General features: G+C 38.8%; 1 protein-coding gene across 3 annotated transcripts in view; it reads left to right on the top strand.

The window, feature by feature from the left end:
• The window catches only part of LOC124154081 (connectin), a 726624-nt gene that overhangs the window by 325640 nt on the left and 379913 nt on the right, over positions 1 to 21071 (top strand). The window lies entirely within an intron of this gene.

Genomic DNA, 21071 nt, shown 5'->3' with positions numbered 1-21071 from the left:
ATCTCCCTTCAACGTTTCTACAAGCAACTAACCTATTGTCTTTAAGGATTCAGGAATCCAATGGTTCCATCCGATTCCAATGATTCCATCAATCCATTGGATTCCTGAATCTCAGTAGACGATGGGTGAGTTGCTTGTCGAAATTTTGGAAGGAGAAATGGAGGACCTTACCCTGGAGAAATCTTCACTGCTTATATTCGCCCGGGAAAAAACAGATTATACATCATTTCAATTATCATCTTGAAATAATCTGGATGAATGGAGAACTCCTTGTTAATATTTGCCTTTATTTAAAATTTTATCTTAACATCTGCCAAAATGTAAAATTTTCGTAGTGACTCCCCTCTACACGTATTTTTTCATCTAAGTACGACGCGATTCGGCCATTAGGTTATTCTTTAGTTCATCTATCTTACGTAGCTGAATAAATTTGTGGAAAATTGCAATTTCTTCATTATTAAACCAAGACGCTCTTTCGCTACATCTCACCAACCTAATATTATATTTTAAAAGGAGTAATCTACTTTCTCGTAAATTTTCAAACTTCGGCGTATGCTCCCTTTCAATCGTTAGAGGATGGCCGAATGGGGAAGATATTTTTCCCATCGTAACTTAACTTCCCCTTCTATCGGCTGAATTTTTTTACTGAATTGCTTTTTTTCTGAGAGAACGTCTTCATCGTTTTCAAATCAAGTTAGCTTGATGAATATGACGCTACATTTGCCACAAATTGCAAGAAACAATTTTGAATTATCACATTGTCCACAATTTTTATAAGATTTTTGGCCTCAATGTAGGTCTTCTACGGTGGTGAAAACTTTTTCGAATAACGATGGCTAAAATTATTCGTTTTCAGTACATTCCGAAGATCCAAGTGTGATGGAGTGGAATTTTTTCCACATTGAAATAAACACTCGCAATTTTCCATGATTATAAAATCTATTTTAACTTTGGTTTTTAATGTTACTAAATCATCATCTAAGTACAAAATGGCTCTTACAAAGTACCTTTTGCACCTTGATGAAGTTTATGTAGTTGCATCGAAACCTTGGTCAGAATAAATTTAAATTTAAAACAGATCCTACCAAAGATCTTTTGTACCTTGGAGATGATGTAGTAGCATCGAAGCCTAGATCAGAAATAAATTTATAATCGTGGAAAATTGTAAGTGTCTTTTTTTTCAATATTCGTTTTGAATCACAAAGTATTATCTCCTTAAGGAATTAAAAAAAAAATACAATCGGAAACTTGCTCCTCGTCGTCCATTCGATCCTCATAATTATTTGATCCTTCCCTTCTTCCTCGCAATGGGTTTTTCAGCTGATTTCATTTTCGGGCGAGCGGCCCAAGACAGTCGGGAAGGTGGAGGGTGCGCTCTCCTTCCAAATTGGATTTTCATTAACCTCTTCCGATGCGGACCGAGGGAAGGAGGTGGTTCTCCGCTTTTCCGATCGTCGGCTGCGTTTGTCAAAGAGCGGATTTGCATTCAAGGGAGTCTGCTGCTGCGAACGAGAAAAAGAAAAGAATCGGAGAACTCATAAGTCATCCACTGCCAAAAAATTTTATTCGTTTATTCTTTCCCTGAAAAGATCTCTGTAAAATTGAGTTTTATTTTTTTGCAACTGGAAGATCCTATTAACCCTTCCTACTCAGTGAATTATCTTTGCTCATCACCATACATATATTTGTAATCCTGCAGGTTAACGACTCATGTAATTCGCAGTGTCAGTTGCGTAGCCAAGGTATGGGTCCAGGAGGTCCGCAACCCCCCCCCCCCAAATATAAAAATATAAAAACACAATTATTTTCCTTTATAAAAGAAATTAAAATATTGAAAAATCATGAATTTACATAATATTTCTTCAACAAATGACGTGTTTTCGACTATGAAAAAAGTTAAAATAGTTTAAAACCCTCTAGTTAGTACCATGTTTTTCAAAAAATTTACGCCCTAGTTTTGGACCCCCCTACTCGAACGAAATTCCTGGCTACGCCACTGCGCAGTGTTATTCTGAATCAAATTCTGGGTAGTTGGTCATTCCTTGTTTGAGAATTCACAATAAAAGTTTTAAGCCGAGTATGGTAAAGTGTTTCTCAAATTTGGAACATTTCCTCTGTGTGACTAGGGTTATTATCAGCCTCTTTTCTTCGTTTTTGAAGACATGGCCATAAGACATGTTACCTAACTAATGAGGTGATTTTATTTGATGCATAAATGAATGTTAAATTTAGTGACTTTTTTGTCGAGAGGATTTAAAGAATTAGTATCTCATCTCATTTGGAAATTACTGCTTTCCCTTGAAAGTCGTTAGTATGATTCCAATATTTAACAATTTTTCTAACTACTTAACTTTCCTCCATATCGAGAAAATCTTTTTCTGTGCGTTGATCTAAATTGCACTGAATGCTCAAGCAGTTGACTGTTGCGTTTATTTAAAGATTTTAATTGGTTTGGAGAAATTAATCGGGGAATCGATAGAATAAAGACAGGGATAGTGCATATGATACATAGAAGTAGATTATTTGAAGAAATGTAAGTATTTGTATAAAATGAAATAAAGAATAAGAAAGCATTCATCAGAGCCTACAGGTAATTAACATTTTAATATAGCGTATTAGCATCCTTTTGAGCGATCTTGTCATTCTAATTTCGGAATACTGTGAAGTACAGCTTATCATTATTCAGAGCGCTAAGCATTGCTTACATTTTTCTGGATGTTGAGTTTTCTCATTTCCAATGCAAAAATATTTTTTATCCCTCCTTTGAAGTTAAAAAAGAAAGCAGAATGCGTAATGCGCTCTAGTAAGAGTAATAGCTTGGCTTAATTTTGCGACAGCATTTTAACTTTTTATTCGTATCCAGACAACCGTTGGATATCGCAAGGCCCGTATCTAGTCGATTCTTATTCCTAAGAGGCTTTCGCGAGGCCTAGATCAGAGAAAGGAGCTTTGAATTTATTTTAAACAGCCCATTCAAAATTCCTTTTTCGACATATCTTGGTAACAAAGGGCTACAGAATGCCTGCCTTATTTCTAAAAGTGCATCTTGGGCTTTTAAGCTCGCGATAAAAACGTTTTCATCCTCTCTCAAAGTTTTCTAGAGGTTTTTTTTTATCGCAAGCCTTAAGTATCCCCGTGAGGTTTTCCGAAGACTCTAGTCAAATAGTAGAAAAAAAGGTGTTCATCTTCGTCTCAAGCCCCTCTGTATATATATGCACTGTCTAACCCTTCTCGCGAGCTGCCTTCAATTCGCAGAATGGAAATCGCTCTTCCGTGCCTTTGATGAGGAGGATATGTACAGCGTCCCAGCCAGCTTGCATGTGCAAACCACACGGATCGGCTCCCTTTCCCCATCTCGGGAAACTTGCAGCATTCTTAGGTAAATTAAAAAAAAAACAAGAGAATGGCGAAACGGGAAAGCAAAAAGAATAGGATGCGCGGGAATATGTTCCCGTTCTACCATCTGGAGGTGTCTGTCGTATCTGGTGTGGTCTCCCTGTTACTCAAGAAAGTAGGCGCGGCCCTGTAAGTACAAAGCACAGGAGGGATACGTCGCTGCAAGGTGGGAAGGGAAAGCTTACGTCTTTTATTTTTTTGGTAGAGTTTCGGCGAGATAGCAAAAGGAGGCGATGCTTTTCGTGGGGAACAATGGGAACAGGTCGGCGTGTGTGCGGGAGACGCCTGCCGGCTGTTCTCTTGCCTTGCCTCGGGAGGCGATAGGTACAGCGGCGTGAGGAGGTAGCGGGGTGGCCTTAGCGGAGGGTTTTATAAGTACGGTGACGACGGCAAAGTTTTTGGCCCTGGTGCCGTCTAAAACAAGCATCTTTCGGGGAGGAGAAAATGCGGCAGCGGTTGAGGTTAGTGGCGGAACGAGACATATTAACCCTCTCGCTCTCACGAAACCTCCTGCAGCTTAGAGGTGAACTTTTCTCCGTAGCATTTTGCCGGAGCAAATGATATTGCACGAGCTGCGCATCTAATGGGATATTGAGACGAAGTTTAAGTTGGAAATTAAAATTCTTTTGAGTTAACGAGAAAGAAAAATCGTCGCAATACTTTAAGAGATTATTATACATAAAAAAACAGAAAATGGCGAAATGCGAGAACAAAAGGAATAATATGCGCGGGAATTAGTTCCCATTTGGCCATCTAGAAGTGTCTGTCTGACCTAGTGTGGTCTACAGCTACTCAAGAAATTAGTGCGGTTATGTAAGTATCAAATAGAGGAGGGATACGTTGACGGTGGGAGGGAAAGAATCGTGCGTATTGAAGCTACGTATCTTTATATTACCACTGGTGGTATTATCTTTTTAGCGCAAATTATGGGCAGTTAACTTACGCTCTACGATATTAATCCTTTTCGGAGGACCTTTCGTGAAGCCTGCGTTGAATCGGCGTTGTTTTAGGAAGAGGAGTCAGTGTAAGGAGCATCAGTATATCCATCTGTTGCTATCGTAAAAAAATTTGTTTTGTTTTCAAATTGGGCGCAGGATAGCATAATTAAAAGCCACTGAAAGGAAAAAATCGATGAAAATTTAATTTTTTAAGTAAGAAAGATTGATTTAATTGGATTGCAATTTCTTTACTCTACTTATTCATTCTAAGTTATTTTTTATCCTTCATTTGTAGTTTTATCATACTATTAATTATTTTAAAAATAAGATTACGCTCACATCTTAAAAGTTGCACCCGTGGCAGCGTATCCTCACAATATATTTTTTGCATACATTTTATTCAGTTTTTAAGGGAATATATTGATGCAGAAGTGGAAAAGAATTATATAAGTCCAGGATCTTTCGGTGCAAGGGTGTAAGGGTTGAGTATGAATACCAATGATAGAAATTTTCGTAGTTAAAAAAACCTTATGCATATGATGTTAGCATGCGATGACCGCGGTGGGAGAGGTGGGGGAGAGAGCGGTCCATGGGACTAAGATGTTGATGAGGTTCGTTCCGGGAGATAATGGGAGCGAGAGATTGCGATGATGTCATGTGGTGTCCTCCTCTTCCTCCACACAGATGAGGTGACTGACACTCCTACTTCCCCTCCCCCCATGCCCCTGGAAAATAAAACGGTTGAATTAGTGGCCACGGACGGCGTGAGGGGGAGGGGGCGTCAATTTACTGGAAGCGGAGCGCGGGACAGTGGTACCAACCGAAGCGGTGACAGTGGCAGAGGTGCCACTCGGTCCCCAGCTCGTGAAGGGGTTTAATTTTTTTTGTAGTTGGAAGCACTGTTGCGGTCTTAAGAAGACGCATGCTTCCCTATCGACCTCTCATTTGTTTGTTTGGTAACGTATTACTCCATAACAACTTAATGTATTCACTGTCTCGGGCGTAGCCTCATGAAATCTACTGAATGAAAAGTAAAAGGAAAATATAATTTCACGCGAATAACACACATTTATTGAAGTACGGACTAGGTTTCGACGTAGCACTGGTATCATCTGGTATTATCATCTGGTACATTTGAATGGAAGACCATGGAAGAGACTGAGTTCCACATTTAACTGGTTCTCTAACATAAATAATTGTAATTCAGAATGTAATGAGATAAAATTTTCAAATATGAGAAATATGCATATGTTGGTACAAAATACAAATATATATAATTATAGTAATTGACACTGCATGAGCTGGAAAATATTTGGTATTAGCTGATGTTTTTTCGAAATGTTTTGCGTAACTTTATGTAAAATTACTCTTTCAAATGGACGAATAATTGATGCGGGATGTCTAAACTGAATGGAAAGCAATGAGTAAAGGCAGAAAAATGTAATTAGGGATTTATAACAATAAATAATAATAATAATAAATAATAAATATTTTATTGGTCCCGTTGATATGTAGTGACATATATAGGCCCCGTCAATAAAGTGACAGTACATATATAAAGAAATTTAAACAAAATACAACAATATTACATGTCTTTATACAAGTATTCTTTTACATTGTAAAAACAATTGTCAAGTAAATATTCTTTTAATTTATGTTTAAAACATTCTAGTCTTTGCACATTTTTTATTCCATCTGGTAAATTGTTAAACAATTTGCATCCCATATATGCAGGCCCTTTGCTGAACAGAGAAAGGTTGTGAGTACTAGTTATATAATTAGATTTTTTCTCGTATCATGATTATGAACATTTTCATTTGTCTTCAAGTTAAATTTACCTCCAAAATTTTTTACCAATAATATTGACTCATACATGTAAATACAAGATAGAGGCATAATCTTCAGTTTTTTAAATAGGTCTCTACAACTGTCTCTTCGTCTTGCATTAGAAAGTGATGTTGCTGCTTGCTAGTAACTTCGTATGCAGGAGTATATCATAAGCTAAATTAATACGATTTTTATTTCTTCAAGCCTAGGATGAGATTATGGAGGAAGTTATGAGGGATATATATTCAAGAAGACCATTCATCGATGTTTTTAAAGATTTTTCCGATTGGGCAATTGAATAGTGAGCTCCTCCGAAGCTATCATGGTATTCCTTACCCATGATGATGATATGCCATTATTACAATTTATTAGAACAATTTGATGTCGATACGCTGAAAAATTTCGTAGCGTCTTCATATCAAGTGTCGATTCGATAGATAATGTTCTCCTAGTATTCCCCTCCCGAGATTGTTCCCTTTAAGGGTGGCGTTATCATCAGATCTCGAAGTTCGCTTTCATCAGGAACCCACACATTTACTTCTTGGAAGAGGTGACCTCTTCACATCTGATGTCTTATTAACGGCGGAGTTCTTACAGTCTGTTCAGGGAAGGAATGCTGCCGAGTTCGGGGATAGGAGCGACGCGCCGCGGCGATGGCGATGAAGTTAGTTGTAAGTGGGGCGTGAGATACCGAGCATTCGGCATTAGCGAAGGAAAATATGAATCGCTGTAGCAGGATGGAAAAATAACAATGAATGAAGTGAATTTAGAACGGTATGCCATTAGAACGAGAAACAATATTCTCCTCGACACTTTCCAGTGGAATTCATGTCCTTTTCTCCTTTCAAGATTCTGTTGCGCCTTCGATTCAATTAAACTCAATTTAGAGGCGTGTGTTTACATCCGCATATCTCATCTAAAAAAAGTTAGAGCTCATCTAAAAAAATAGATGTCGTCTAAAAACATATACCTCATCTCAAACATATAGGAATGAAGTAAGGTATATTTATGAATAGATTTTAAGGAAAAATTGCCTCCTCATTCCAATGTATCCACGGGTTGGAAAATGGGTTCTTGTAGATTACCTTCTGTCTTGCTTAGTCCGGGATAGGGATCAAAGGCTTTCCACTTTTGCTAACGGAACTTGACTCAGTAGTTGCTTGACTCATTATAAATGTTAAATACTTATGATGGCAAAGAGCATGTTTACAGCAGCCGTTTATAGTTTAGGTATATGTATTAAAATTTGTGTAGCTACTTTAATGCATACGCATCTTTACCGCATATTTCAAGGAATTTTAACTCTGCGATTTAATATATGCTTACATAATTAGCAACTGTAATTTGCAGTTTAAAATTGGAATTTAATTATTCAAAATTATTTGCACCATAAAAATGAGACAGTATCGGGAGGTTCTCTTTAAAGTAATAATAAGTCAATACTTCAGTCTGCCAGCCGCACACATGATAATGACGGGCTTAAAAAAATATGGACAGACGTTGACACACCTCATAATTTTTTATCATTTGATGTAGACTTGGAGGAAAGGAGTAGGCGGTTAAATTGATGATCGTGTCGCATGCTTATTGAGAATTCACACACGGAGAGGTTAGTAGCTCTATCAAAAATGTCAACAGTCTATATACTTTCAATTCGTACTCTGGTTACTCTTCCGGAAGATTTTGGGGATACTTGACGACCCTGACGTAGTATAAAAATCTCAAAGTGGTAATCATGTTAAAGAGATGCGGAAAAGGCTCACTAAAGTGTGTTTGATTCCCGTTCAACTCATCCTCTATGGCTGTAAGTGACCATTATTTCAGCTAACCCATGCTGCGGATGTTCCTATATAGAAGACGTATCGTTTTATTTTTTCCTCTTGTCAGCGAAGCTTTGTCTTTTTTTGCTGGCATAACAGTGACTGTTATTAAAGGAATATTTCTCCTGGGCCCCCGTTACCTTCGACAGAAATCGAAACATATGAGAAAAATCTCGTTGTATATTGGGAGGCTGGAGCGGAGAATATGTTCTGCCAGATGATGGATACGCTTCGTGGTGCGGAAGCAAAAGACAAGAGATCTAAAATCGTGCTTGAAGGTATAATAAAGCTCGGGAAGAAACAAAAGAGGAAATATATGGGAAGGGAATGCAATTTGAACGTGCCAATGGTTCGCTCTGACGGTCGATCGGTCGGGGACATTAATAGACATCGTCGTCATGTGTGAGGAAGTGGTCGTCCCGGCGCCAACGACGTTTTAATATCCTGGTCCGAATTGAAAGTGTTTTCCCGCTTCACGGAAAAGGTTTTTGTCTCGAAAACTCTTTTACGAGGGGGCGTGCACCACCCAGCTTCTCCCTTAGGGTGACCTCACCCCTTTCCTTTTGAAAACATCTCTCGAGCAAAACTCCCTCTTTCTTTTAATGGCGTTATTATTCGTGGAATAGGAGGAAAAATGGGTCTCGTGATTAACTGATAGTGTTTGTTTCTCGGCATGCAATAGCGGGAGTCATCGCATTAAAATAAAAAAAGTGTTTTTCAGCCGTTTATACATTTGGTTTTCTGTTTGCTTTTGCTAAGGATTTATGGTTTAAACGCATGTTTTCAAGACATGAATGGAATGTGCAATCATTTTTTGGTCACCGTCGCTGAAAAGTTGCGTAAAATGTAGATAAATCAACGAGAATAATGGGAAATGTAGCCAATAAAAACACGTATTTTAGCAACTGCCGACGATGGATATTGTTTTTAAGTGACCTAGAAATATTACAACTCAAGAATTGAAAGGCTGTTGGGGAAATAGTTTTGCTATTTTATATCACGTGTTGTGATAATTGCCTTTTATAAGACCAGCAAGAGTCGGTAATCGTGTCATATAATATTTTTTATAAATTCTAGCATGCTTCTCTTTTTTCTGAAAAAAAATCTAAATTATCTGTGACTAATACTGATTTTATCTATTGTTCATGTTCCACGTTCAACATACGCGATTGATTATTCAATGAGGTACGGAATAATGTGAAGCAAGGATTAACGAGTGGAAAAGAAAGACCAATTCTGACAGAAATTATTCAAATTTCCACCAGTACCATATGACAACATCATTTTAATATCATGATTTAATTAAAAAATATTGATATCATTTTTGTGGTTATTTTAATTCTGTACTCGACGGTGGATAAAAAGAATCAACTATAGAGCTACTTCTTATTAGTTTACATCAGTTCAAGCGCACATGTTACATTTGACTATAGCTAGTCTCTGCAATGGCCCTATTTACCCAAGTATTCGCTAGTAACTCTTAGTTGCCTGTAAGCTTAGTTATAGCCTCTTGGCATTACTTAGTGGCGTACTAGCTTTTATTCAAGCTTCCATTTAAAAAACGTGCTATTTTCTAAAGAACATCTTTTTGTTGTAGATAGGTCTGTAGCTCCGAGTGTTGCATTCAAACTTCTGTTTGAGAGGAAAATGTGGTTCCATCGATGCTACGTGCTCCGCAGCCGCAACTACGGGTGAACTTCCAGCCCATATTCCTGAGGCAACACCTTTGCGGCTTGTTTATCCGTTGTAAACACCATGTACATGATCTAAACTCACTTTTGACGCCGTAATACTGCGGGAGAACGCTGATAGCGTGAGCAATGACCATAATCATTCATTCTCCTTTTTCTTCTCCGCCTGGGGGCTGGTGGAACTTTTTCAAGTGAGCGAATAACACCGCCTCGTAAAAGTATTGTATACTCTTTTTTGTTCACTGTAATTATGGATTCTTCATGTCTGCTTATCTTCCCTCAGTTTTAATAAAACCTTAACTTTGCATCTCAATCTTCTATATAGGTATCTCGTTTTCTTTGGAAACGGTATACATTTTATTCCAGGCATGAGAAATTAGGAATATGAAAGCATATAAAGCCTTTGATGTTGCGTGAATGCCATTGAAATGGAATAAAATCATAAAAAACAATTAAGTAGAATGAATTTTTTCAGCAATCTAGATCTACCTTTTTCAAGAAAGGTTCAACATTATTTTGTTACAAAAATTACGACTGAGTAAACACTTGAAAACTATCCCAACACCATGAGTTTTGAATATGAAATCATGCAATGTTCTGCAGTACGAGCATTATCCGCATTGGATGAATCTGTATGGACCTGCGTAATTTTTCGAAATTGGAAGCACATTCATGCATAGTATATTTTTAATTTATTTTCTGTGGACATTTATTTAAACTTTATTATATTCATTTAGTTTACTTATAATTTCACCTAATTTGAACTAGAATTCTAATACTTCCTAAATGCTGCTCACATTCTTTCACTGTCTATTACCTGAAGGCATTACACCTTAATGATTTTTTTTTATTATTTAAAAGTAAATTATTCGGGTATTATTGTGTGTATTACACAATTGCACATGTTACAAATTTGAAATTATTTATGAATCAATGTAATCGGGTGGAGACTTTTACTTACGCAAAAAAGCTGACGGAAGCAATATCTTTTTCATAATAGTACATACAGTCGATTCCGTTTAATGGGTCCACCGGTTACTTGGGGCAGTCGCTTAATCGGGGCAGATCTTGAAGAACAGAACACAATAGCGGAATATCCCAGAGTATTCTCCGCTTATTTTGGGACAGAATGTCGCTTTATGGGCCATGAGTAGGTGACATAGACTCTATACTCGCGACGAAATTAATTTTTTTTGTTTTTAGATTGCTATTTTTTTTTAATTTCCTCCTTTGATTTACTCTTATTTTTCACAAATGTTCCTATTCTTGCCCTATTTTAAAAGCTCTTGTTGTTATACTATCCGCAAGAAGATAGGACTTTTCTTTAATAGGACTTAGTGAAAGACCCGTCCGAGCGTCGCCCGAGTCTGTGAAAAATATTTTTCACTAAATTATTATTAATTCTTAAAAATGATAATAAATTAACTAAACTCACTGATTTATAAATCAAAATAATAGTTAGATAAACTTATGTTGCATTATAAACATTCTTTAGTCTTCTTTCTATCATTTTAACGTTTGTTTATGCCCATATATAGGATAGTTCGCCTAATTGGGGCAGCCGCTTAATTGGGGCAAAGTGCATAAGTCCCAATATGTCCCAATTAACCGGAATCTACTGTATTTAAATTTAAAGAAAAAAGATTTTTATTTCTTATTCCTAGTTACTCACGATTCAAATTATCATATCCCGAGAAATTCCACTGCTTTAAGTCGGAATTCCCAATTATTAATTACTTCATATATTAAAGCGATACTGTGTTCAATTTGCCCAAATTGTTAACGCATGGAGAGAAAGCCCAATGAGACGACGAAGTAAAAGGAGAACTTGGACCGCGCTCGAGCTCATTCCGCCCACAAGGGTTTGCTTCCATCTGGAGCCACTTGGCAACGCGCTGGATGACACGGTGGCCGCTCGCGAAATAAACATATCTGCTTGCGAATCTCTTCAGTGCGGTTGCGACGGAGAAAAAAAAGAACCGCGGATGATGGAGGAAGACGGAGCCTTTGTAGACTGATTGTTTTGGGAAGGGGTGGTCGGAGAGAGAACAGGCTTGGAGCGTGGGTGGACGGACGCCCATGGTTTACTTCCTCCCTTGATGGCGTAAAACTCCAAGGGGAGGAGTGAAACAAAACAGAAAGATCTTCTTGCCGAAAAAAATCATAAGTTAACCTACTGCGTTCTTTCATTAAGCTCGAAGGATGTTGGTCTGGATAGAGTAAACCCACTAAGAAGCTGAGTCCAAATATCTAAGAAGTAAATCGAATCCGCGCGCGTACATGTTAATACTAGGTCTACGATGGAATTTCTCAAGTAATACGTAAGCTTCCATCATTTTATTGTATTAATGATAGCCTTGTTTATAGCGCATTTCCTGTATCTTAAAATTTTCCAGAAACGAACAAAACATACGGACATGTTCCATACCCCGAGAAGGTAGATTCAGTAATTAATTTATTATTTCCTCTCACAATAAATTGTCATGAGTAACACAAACAGAACTCCAAGTAAACACCGTAAATGCAGGTATATATTGATCTGTGTATACCTGCATCAAGATTATAATAGAGTAATGATGCATCTATGCATATTTAATTTTTATACAGATGTAAAATTCCAAATGACGTATCAAACCTAGGTGAAAATACAGAGCTTCAAAGAGAGATTGGTTAATGTTTATTCCCATGATATGCCCATGGATTCTGAATTTGAGATCTCAAGGAATGAAAATAGGATGTTCCTGTTGATTTTACACGATAATCTACATCTACATACTACCATGCAAGCCGCCTCAGTAGGCGTGCGGTTGGGGGATAGAGTTGAGGAATAAATGTATTACCCTATTATGTGGCCGAAGAGATATTAATGGGAATCTTTGTTTGAGTGGGGGCTTGATGCATTGGCGAGCCTTTGGCAAGCACTCATGGTCGGAAATCATGCCTTTACTTCTATTTATGGGTTGCGAAAGGCAGAATTCCTGGAAACGGTGCAGTAATTCTGCAACGCTTATTCTTAGGGATGCACAAAAAATGTCTCATCCGGAATTCAGACGGATCGAAACAGTTGCGGTTTGCCTTTTCCTAGAAAGTACTGAATGAAATACCAGAGAAGCTGGCTTTCTATGCCTTCAGAGAAAATAAGGTCCTTGGAGATGCGTCTTCTTTGTATAACTAATATCTTCACTCATAAATAACGCATGAAGAGTAGCCTCATATCGGAAAACATTTACCAGTAAGGGAAATCTCACAGAAAACGACATCTCTTTTTGTGTATTATCAAATATGCAGATCTTTCTATGAAAACATAGTAATGATTTGTTTAAAAAAATTTCATCATTGTATTACTGAAATCAATTTAGTAGACTAAAACTAAAATTTGCAATATTTCTTTTAAGAGCAGTTTACTGAAATAAATAATCTCTCTAATTTACGAGCATATTTTAAAGTTAGAAATTCAATACTCCTTCTTTGGTAGTTAAATACCAGGACATCTAATGATACTAAGTAGGTTTTAGTCAGAATATAGACAAAGCTGTTTCGTTAGTGTCATTCAAACGAAAAAAATCATGAAAATCTTGCACAGATCTTCATCCATCCACAAAACTGCACATTTGGCGCTAAGCTTCTCTTCGTCGTGCACACATCCCAGGGTCCTCTATGAAATCTTGAAAATGCGAGAGTGAAGAAATAACTTTACACTTTCATAAGAATGTCTTACAAGGTAGCTCATTGGGGGAGAGAGGAGTATTTTTGCGGGTTGTAAAAAGGGATGGTGGGTGAGGGGATGAAACGTTGTGTTATATTACGATAGTATATCCTGGGTATGGGTGGCGAAAGAGGCAATGGGGGATAAGGAGGGCTCGAAATGAACAGCTTGGAGTGAAAAACGACTCTTCGAAAGTGCGTAAGGGAGGGAGTGCGAGATCTTCCGATGGATAACGGCATGAGATGGCGAAACTTTATAACGCAGTGGGCGAGTAAAAGAAGCGACAGATGGAGGGAGAACTTTGGCTGGTTCCATTTTACGTCAAAAATAATCTAGGTTGTGATTCCTCCCTCCTCCATCATGCACTGCCATAGCCAGTACACGACTATCGTTTAATTTTTATAATTCACCTTAATGTGCTTTTACATTGCAAACAAACTTATGTATGGAAAAGCGTGATACATGTCAGAATGAACAATATTTATTAATCATATGTAGAGCTATCACATTACTTTATAATTACCTTTTCTGGATACCTTGGTATTTGCCTCAAAACAGAGCTACGTTTAGCTCCGGGTACCTTTTTTCAATGATGGATAATTTCATGAATTATGTTGATGATTGATAAAATAGATTTTCGGGGATGAAATTTTACTGGGGATTAAAGGAGAACTAGCCAACTGTAAATATTTTGTGGATTTAAATTTCTTCAGTTTAATAAGACCTCGATTCAAAAACTCCTATTATCTCTTTTGGATGGTATAATACCTTAGCAAGTTATACCTATGCTCCTCACGCTACGCGTTTGGCAACGTTACTTTCATGTGATAGATTGATTTTAACATGTGCAATCGGTATAACAAGAGCATGAGTGACATTATGAAAGAAACCTTTCCAAGCATCATTTCGTGAAAAACTTTTCATGTTGTCTGTGATGATGCCTTGTATATTACACAGGTTAAAAGTTTTCATATCGAATTTAATAGTATGTACTCGGTATATCTCACAGATCAACACACTCAGTGGTTTGAACGACTGAGCGTCATACTCATGGACTGCATGGACTCGTTCGCATGGACTCATGGTTCATACTTATGGTTCATACTTACCGGAGAACATGTTTTTGGTTTTGATTGAATAACTTTAACTTTATTTTTCCACAGAATTTTTATTAAAACCATGGATTCGACGGTGAACATCATCTTCTGGCTTGGGATTAACTTTAATTCTGTGGAATAGCAAAGTTTAAGAGATTCATTCAAAATATTCAGCAGATTCCACAAGGTATCGCCGGAAACTTCAACTTCATGTTTTTCCGGTCGGTTGTTAGTACTTGTGAGCCGTTACTATGACGTTCAGTCGTTGAAACCGCACTCTGAATTGAATTAGTCTCTGTGGAATATACGAATATTATCGAATTCAAATCCTTTTATGCTTCGATTTCGTGAATGTTTAAAGGTAATGGATGGCGATAATGAATGAGAGGAGAGGAAGGTTGACTGATGGGAAGGATAGGGAGACAATGGTGTGCTTTTAGGAAGGCTTCTTTTCCGTGGAGGGCAAAGGGGGTCAAAGGGCGATAGAGTGTTTGCGGGACTGAGTGAAAGACAATGGAGGAAGGGAATAAATGATGCAAGTCGGAAACGGTTACAGGTCTGCGCTGGAGAGGGTTGAAAATGGGTAGTGCTCGTAACGGGATGGGATGGTCGAGGAATGAAAATGTACGTTTATTTCGTGTGGCGGAGGAGGCTAAAAACCTCTGCTTTGAGTGAATGCTACTGGAGGCGATAAATACACAATTTGTTACGTTTCCAGGTGTTTTGAAGTGCCTAGATGGTGAAAAATGCAACAATGCTACCAGCGAATTCATAATTCCACGTAGAAAAGAAATGAATGTTCTGGTCATATGAACCACTTCAAGTTTGAGTTAAGCTAGGGATGCTCTTTTGTATTTTTTATTCTATTTGTGTCTAGTGGGTTTACAAAAATATAGTAAATGCCCTAGCCTCTGCTGTCGTTGTTTCACAGCCTATAATCCGTAGTTTCGTGGGTTCCATGGGTGCTTATTATAGCTTCCCTGGCTTTCATTAATCGTTTTTAATGGATGATTAAATACGATTAAGGCACGTGCCACCTTTGGAAATTAAAATTAATTTTACGCAAAACCGAATTGTTACTATCAAAACAATTGTATAACTATTAAGAGAAATTATATAATCAATAATAAATACGTTTGCATTTGTTTCATTGAGATAAAGGTAAGCTTGGATGTCATATATGGAGATTGAGCACAAAATCCGCTTTTAAGGTGTCAAACAAGGCTGAAGGATGAGAATGAATTAGTGAAGCCAACATTAGCTTAAAGTGACCTAGTGGTGTCCATATTTTTTGGTCAATGTCAAGAAAATTAGTTTATCCTTATTCAGAGCAGAATATATTTTTAGGACCGAATGGGAGTTAGCTCAAAACATAGACCCTTAGAAGCAGACATTACAATTTTAGGAAAATCCCTTCCCTTTGCTAAAGATCGGAGGTATTTATATTTAATTGGCCCTATAGAAGCTTATTATTTTTGAATTACGTGCATTTTGTCGGTTAAACATTTAAGTTTGAAATTTAAAACAGGAAATAACGTTACAATTTATTTAGCTAGGACGAGAAAGGCAAATTTTCCTTTTCTTTATGGCAGTTGTCAGAGACCATGTTCCCCTCAGGTACTCTAACGTAATGGCCATAGAGGCATCGAATTTTCTCGAATAGCGAAAGTGCGTTGTTCAGTCCAACAAATTTTCCGTGCATTTAGTAATATCGACTGCATTCATATGATGTACGTACTCTGTAGACATGACATTCAGATTTTATGACAACTGAGATGTGAGTGTGGAGATGAATGGAGAAGGTGAAGTGGACGGAGAGGAGGAACGACGAAGTGCTGGACATGGTGGGTGAGGAGAGGCAGCTTCTTGATGAGATAAGGAGGAGACAGAAGGTATTGATGGAGCGAGTACTTAGCGGGGCGGGGAGGTTGAAAACAGTGCTAGAGGGTGGAATAATAGGTAAACGAGGGAGAAGAGGGAAGATAATAGGATTTTTAGAGAGAATGAGAGGGAGTTGGCCTTATTATGAATTGAAGAGGGAAGTAAATGAAGAAAACGGAGGTTGCTTCTTAAGTACTCCATGGAAAACAACCTTCTTAATCGGTAGAATACTTAATAATAGCGACGTGAGTATTATTCGGATAAACTTAACACGCTATTAGCAAAAATTCGAAGCCTCTCCTAATGGGTTTACCAGATGAAATGGAGGAAACCCGAGGGGCTAAAAAAACTGAGGGTTTCGGAAGTGAAAATGGGTTTGTGTGGCAAGGCGAGAGGCAGAATGACCTAGAGCATTGTGAAGGAGAGACCAAACCGGCGTGGAGGCATTGGGAATATTTTAGGAGCAGAAGCAGTGTGGGAGGGCGAGAATGGGATATGGAAGGGTGGGGATATGGAAAGATGTGGGTTTACGGGGGAGGGGTTTTAAAGGGCGTGGATCCCCCATCGTGTACATAAGAGCCCATACCCCACCCATCTCACTCCTTCCCATTCTCCGCGCAGGAGTCACGCAACGGTCATAATTCTCAATTTAGGAGGAGGTGAGAGGGGGGGGCGTTAGGCAAACGAAACCCCTTTCCACCGCCCAGGGTGTGTGAGAGAGGTGGAGGGGGGGGTCTGCGTTCCACTCGGTGCGTATCCTGCCGATAAATTCATTCCTCAGCACTTCGACCTCCTCCATCGGCTTCCTTCCTCTCAGCCACTCTCTCTGCTTCCCCTCTTTGTCGTGCGTGGAGCGGCGAACGAGTTTTCCGGAATCGCGAAATTGAAAATAAAAAAATGATAAGTTATCTTTTTTCATATTAGCGAAGGGCATGTCGGAGGAGATATTTGTGGGGAGAATTTCTGTCAGTTCCGAGGGGAATAGAGGAATCTTGGGTGCTCTGAATAGAGGTGTGTTCATGTAAAGAGGACGCATGCCTCCATCTCTCGATCGGCTTTTGTCTTTTCGATGACGTCTTCCCACTTCTTAGCTTTGCCATTATCTTGAAAATTTCGCTTTAATAATTAATGAATTTATTTATTTTGATTTAAAAACACTTAAAGCAAGTTACATCGGAAATTCTCAGGTAACAATGACATCTCGGCTCCATATACACTCAAATAAACGATGTGGAAACTAAACGTCGTCTGAATACACTCCCTCGATGGCGGGAAAATGCTTTATGAGTGAAAGGGGACGGTTTATGCGAAATGTGATGGTTTATGTCAGCAGTGTCCGAGATTATATGGTGCAATTGTTTCGGTTTAATATGTGCTCATGTACATTTCCTCCCATTTATTTTTTATTCTTGCTTCAAGCAATTTCCGAAGAATATCTGCTATACAGAGTTTAATTTAAATAAAAATAAGTATTGCAATGTACTATAAGTTTTTGAAGTTGTTTATTAAAGTTTTTTAAAGTTTATTAGTTTTTATTAGTTGTTTATATAAGTTTATTAAAACGGAAACCTATCTTTAACTTAAATAGAAATCAAATTTAATGAAATCTGCATTCATTGCATTAGGATAAACCATAAAGATCGATGTTTCCGAGCATAGAAAGGTACTTTAACCTTACGAGCTACAATGCATTGAAACTCCTCTTTGAGGAATGGAATGACTGATAATTGAATTTTACTCATTGTGAAATGCGGAGAGAAAATTAAAAAGGTAATGAAACAGGTCGACGAATGAGAGGTGAGGTCTTGGAAAGAACTCACCGGCCAACCAACAGGAATCCAGTCAACACATATCTCAACACGTGATATTGGGGACCAGTGGTATGAGAAATTCATTGGCCAAAGGCGCAAGTTGAGCGCAGGTGGAAGAGATAGGTTCCGTTGGGAGCGGCACCACTGCGGAGAAGGAAAACGGAAATATATATCCCCGCATAAACCCCGATGGAATTATGAAAACAACTCGGTATCAAAGTGAATGCGTGTAGCCATATACACGCATGTCCAGGGATGTTTTCCTATAAGAGGCAAACAAGGATCCTCCCGAAAAGAGATAGACTTTTGGGCGAACGAGCATGAGAATTCTCAGTGAAGAGGATAAGGCAAGAGGATTTTTTTCTGACTGGGGCATTTGTATTTTTTCAGAGATTTCATAAACCCCTCACGGAATAACATTATCTTCCCCTGTTTCGGGTAAAGCTCCCATGTTTCATTGTTTTGCCTTTCAAGACAATTTTTTTTTCTTTTCGTAATAACCATTTTCTCCTACCATTTTTTTCTTATATCTCCCGTTATCTTTCTTTTTGCTGCGGTACGGAAAATAACACGATTTCCCTTTTTGCTAGATAACTTGGCATAAAAATGCGGTCGAGTAAGAGAGGTTTATATATATATTCGAAGTAATGGGTGCTCTATATTCTCCCACTCTCGGGCAGAGCTTTTCGAGAGGAAAAAGATGAGTTGAGCTGCGGTCTGGATGGTATGGGTGGGAGGAAGGCTTCAAGAATTGGTCCAGTAGTCCGGGCGATAGGAGTTGAGGAGGAGGTACCATTGAGAGGGTTCCTTCACGAAATGAGATCCGTTGAGGAAGTTTCAGGGCGTCGCCGGGCAGCGCGGGTACCGCTACGCTTTTTTTTTCTTTTTCGAGGAAAAGCAAACGACAGGGAGCGTGCAGGGAGTCCCACCAACATCCGTCTCCCTTCCGAACCGCAATCTCTCAAGATAAGTCTTCCCTTTTCTTTCTCCATCCGTTTTATTTCAAGCACACACGCCGTTACGTGATTTAAAATCCGTTGAGCTCTCTCCGGTACAGCACCGAGTCCGTTATTCAATGGAGGAAACTATGATGCCGGGCTTTCTTTTTTCATGTGCCCCATCTATTCGGCTCCTTTGTTTCGAACGCAGAGTTATCTCTTCAGAATGGCTCCCCATTCACGTTCTCCGTTTCGAGATTTAACAATCGTTACTTCAACGGACCGTCGGCTACTAACATTTACCTACTCTTTGATCTGTCGATTGGTTGACTGTCCCTATATTGGGATTTTTCTTCCTCATAGAAAAATCTCCCCGGGATGGTGGCAGAGAAATAGCATCGCTTGGTTTCGCTAGGTAGGGCTCCCTTTGCTTCCATAGCACTGGGGTGTTTTATCCCTATTTCCCTCCCTTCCAACCCTTTCCTTTCCCTGGAGGCGTCGGCGGGCTCCGATCGCGACGGCGTCTCCATCCTTTTTCCTTCCTTTCTTCCCCCTCCCCGGGTGCACGGGCGTATAAGCTTCGTGCTTGGTTCCCGGCCCCGGTGCGTTGTAACCCTGGTGAGGGTTCGCCCGAGGTGTTTCAGAATAAAAAATTGGCTGCGATTCTTCATAATTAGGTATAGAATTCAAGATATAATAATTGAACGTGCACTTATTTGGAAAGCGAAGGGTGAAATGCTTTCTGATACTTATTTCATATGTTTTCCGGCTTCCAATATAAATTTTGCTTATTTAGATCTACAACTTGGTCTCAAGTTTTGAGTGGTTTATTAACATAGTGATATCCTGTAAATTTTGTCTAAGTGATTGATTCCAGCTGATGCGTCTTTAAAATTCTTACTTAAAAAAAAGATTACAAAATTATGGTAACTAGAGATTGTAAATTAACATAGTCCACAAACATTCATTTCATTCACTATGATTATATGAGAACAAAGATTTCCGCGGAGTCAGATTCTTCATTTTCGGTTACACCACATTGGTCACTGTGGCGAAGACTACAGTTGTAGTTTAACTATCAAACTCATCACATTTAAACTGTTTGTTTGTGAGCATAGAGTAGGACTAGGTTTAGGTAAGCTGGAATCGACCCCGAAGTACCATATAATAACTTATTTTTTCGTACAAAATCACAGGTCCAAATGAGATCTATATTGAGCTTTCAGCTAATATATGAGTATATTATAAACTAATTCTCGGCATTTATGTGCATATTTATTTTTCAGATAATAATTTCTCAGTTATTTCGATTTTTGATCGCAGTGCACAAGAATTATTATCGTATTACGTGAGTACGATTTCAGGGTTTTTGCAAGAATATCGGTGAAAATCGTCACTCGAGTGGGCGCGTTCAGTTTACTCGAGCGCATTGTTGCCATCCAAGAAATTGATCAGTAAGTTAGGGTCCGTCCGCACGTTGACGGTGGAAAAGCACTCCCAACTCGTCAGGAGCTCAGCAGGCGGAGAGAAACTTCGGCAAGCCCTCTCTCCGTGTCCCGTGCCCTGCCACTTGGTCCAGAAACAAAAGTGGAGCGTCGTGCTGCAATCCTATATCCCCGTGTCGTGCACCGCATGCATAAGCAGTAGAAGCAATAGTTCTTATATGTGTATATAACTTATATATAAGATGAGGATACTTGCTGGCACAAACGTTGGCGGAGGGTCGGCAGAGAAGCGGCTGTAATTGAGCGAGGAGGACTCGGTGATGTGTGTCCCGCTCCTTGTTCGCTCGCTCCAGCCGAAAGACATGACGTCCACACGTGCAGCCAATGAATGATCGCCACGTCCCCCAACTGTCCCCCCCGCTCCTCTAGATGTGTGGCTCGTAATTATTCCAATGGCTCAAGCTCATGATCCCTCCTCTTCGATTTGATCCCTCTGAAACGTCAGTCAGTAAGTTATCAGC

Source organism: Ischnura elegans, chromosome 2 (assembly GCF_921293095.1).
Source record: "Ischnura elegans chromosome 2, ioIscEleg1.1, whole genome shotgun sequence".
Classification (NCBI taxonomy): Eukaryota; Metazoa; Arthropoda; class Insecta; order Odonata; family Coenagrionidae; genus Ischnura; species Ischnura elegans.
This window is presented reverse-complemented; position numbering and strand designations above follow the sequence as displayed.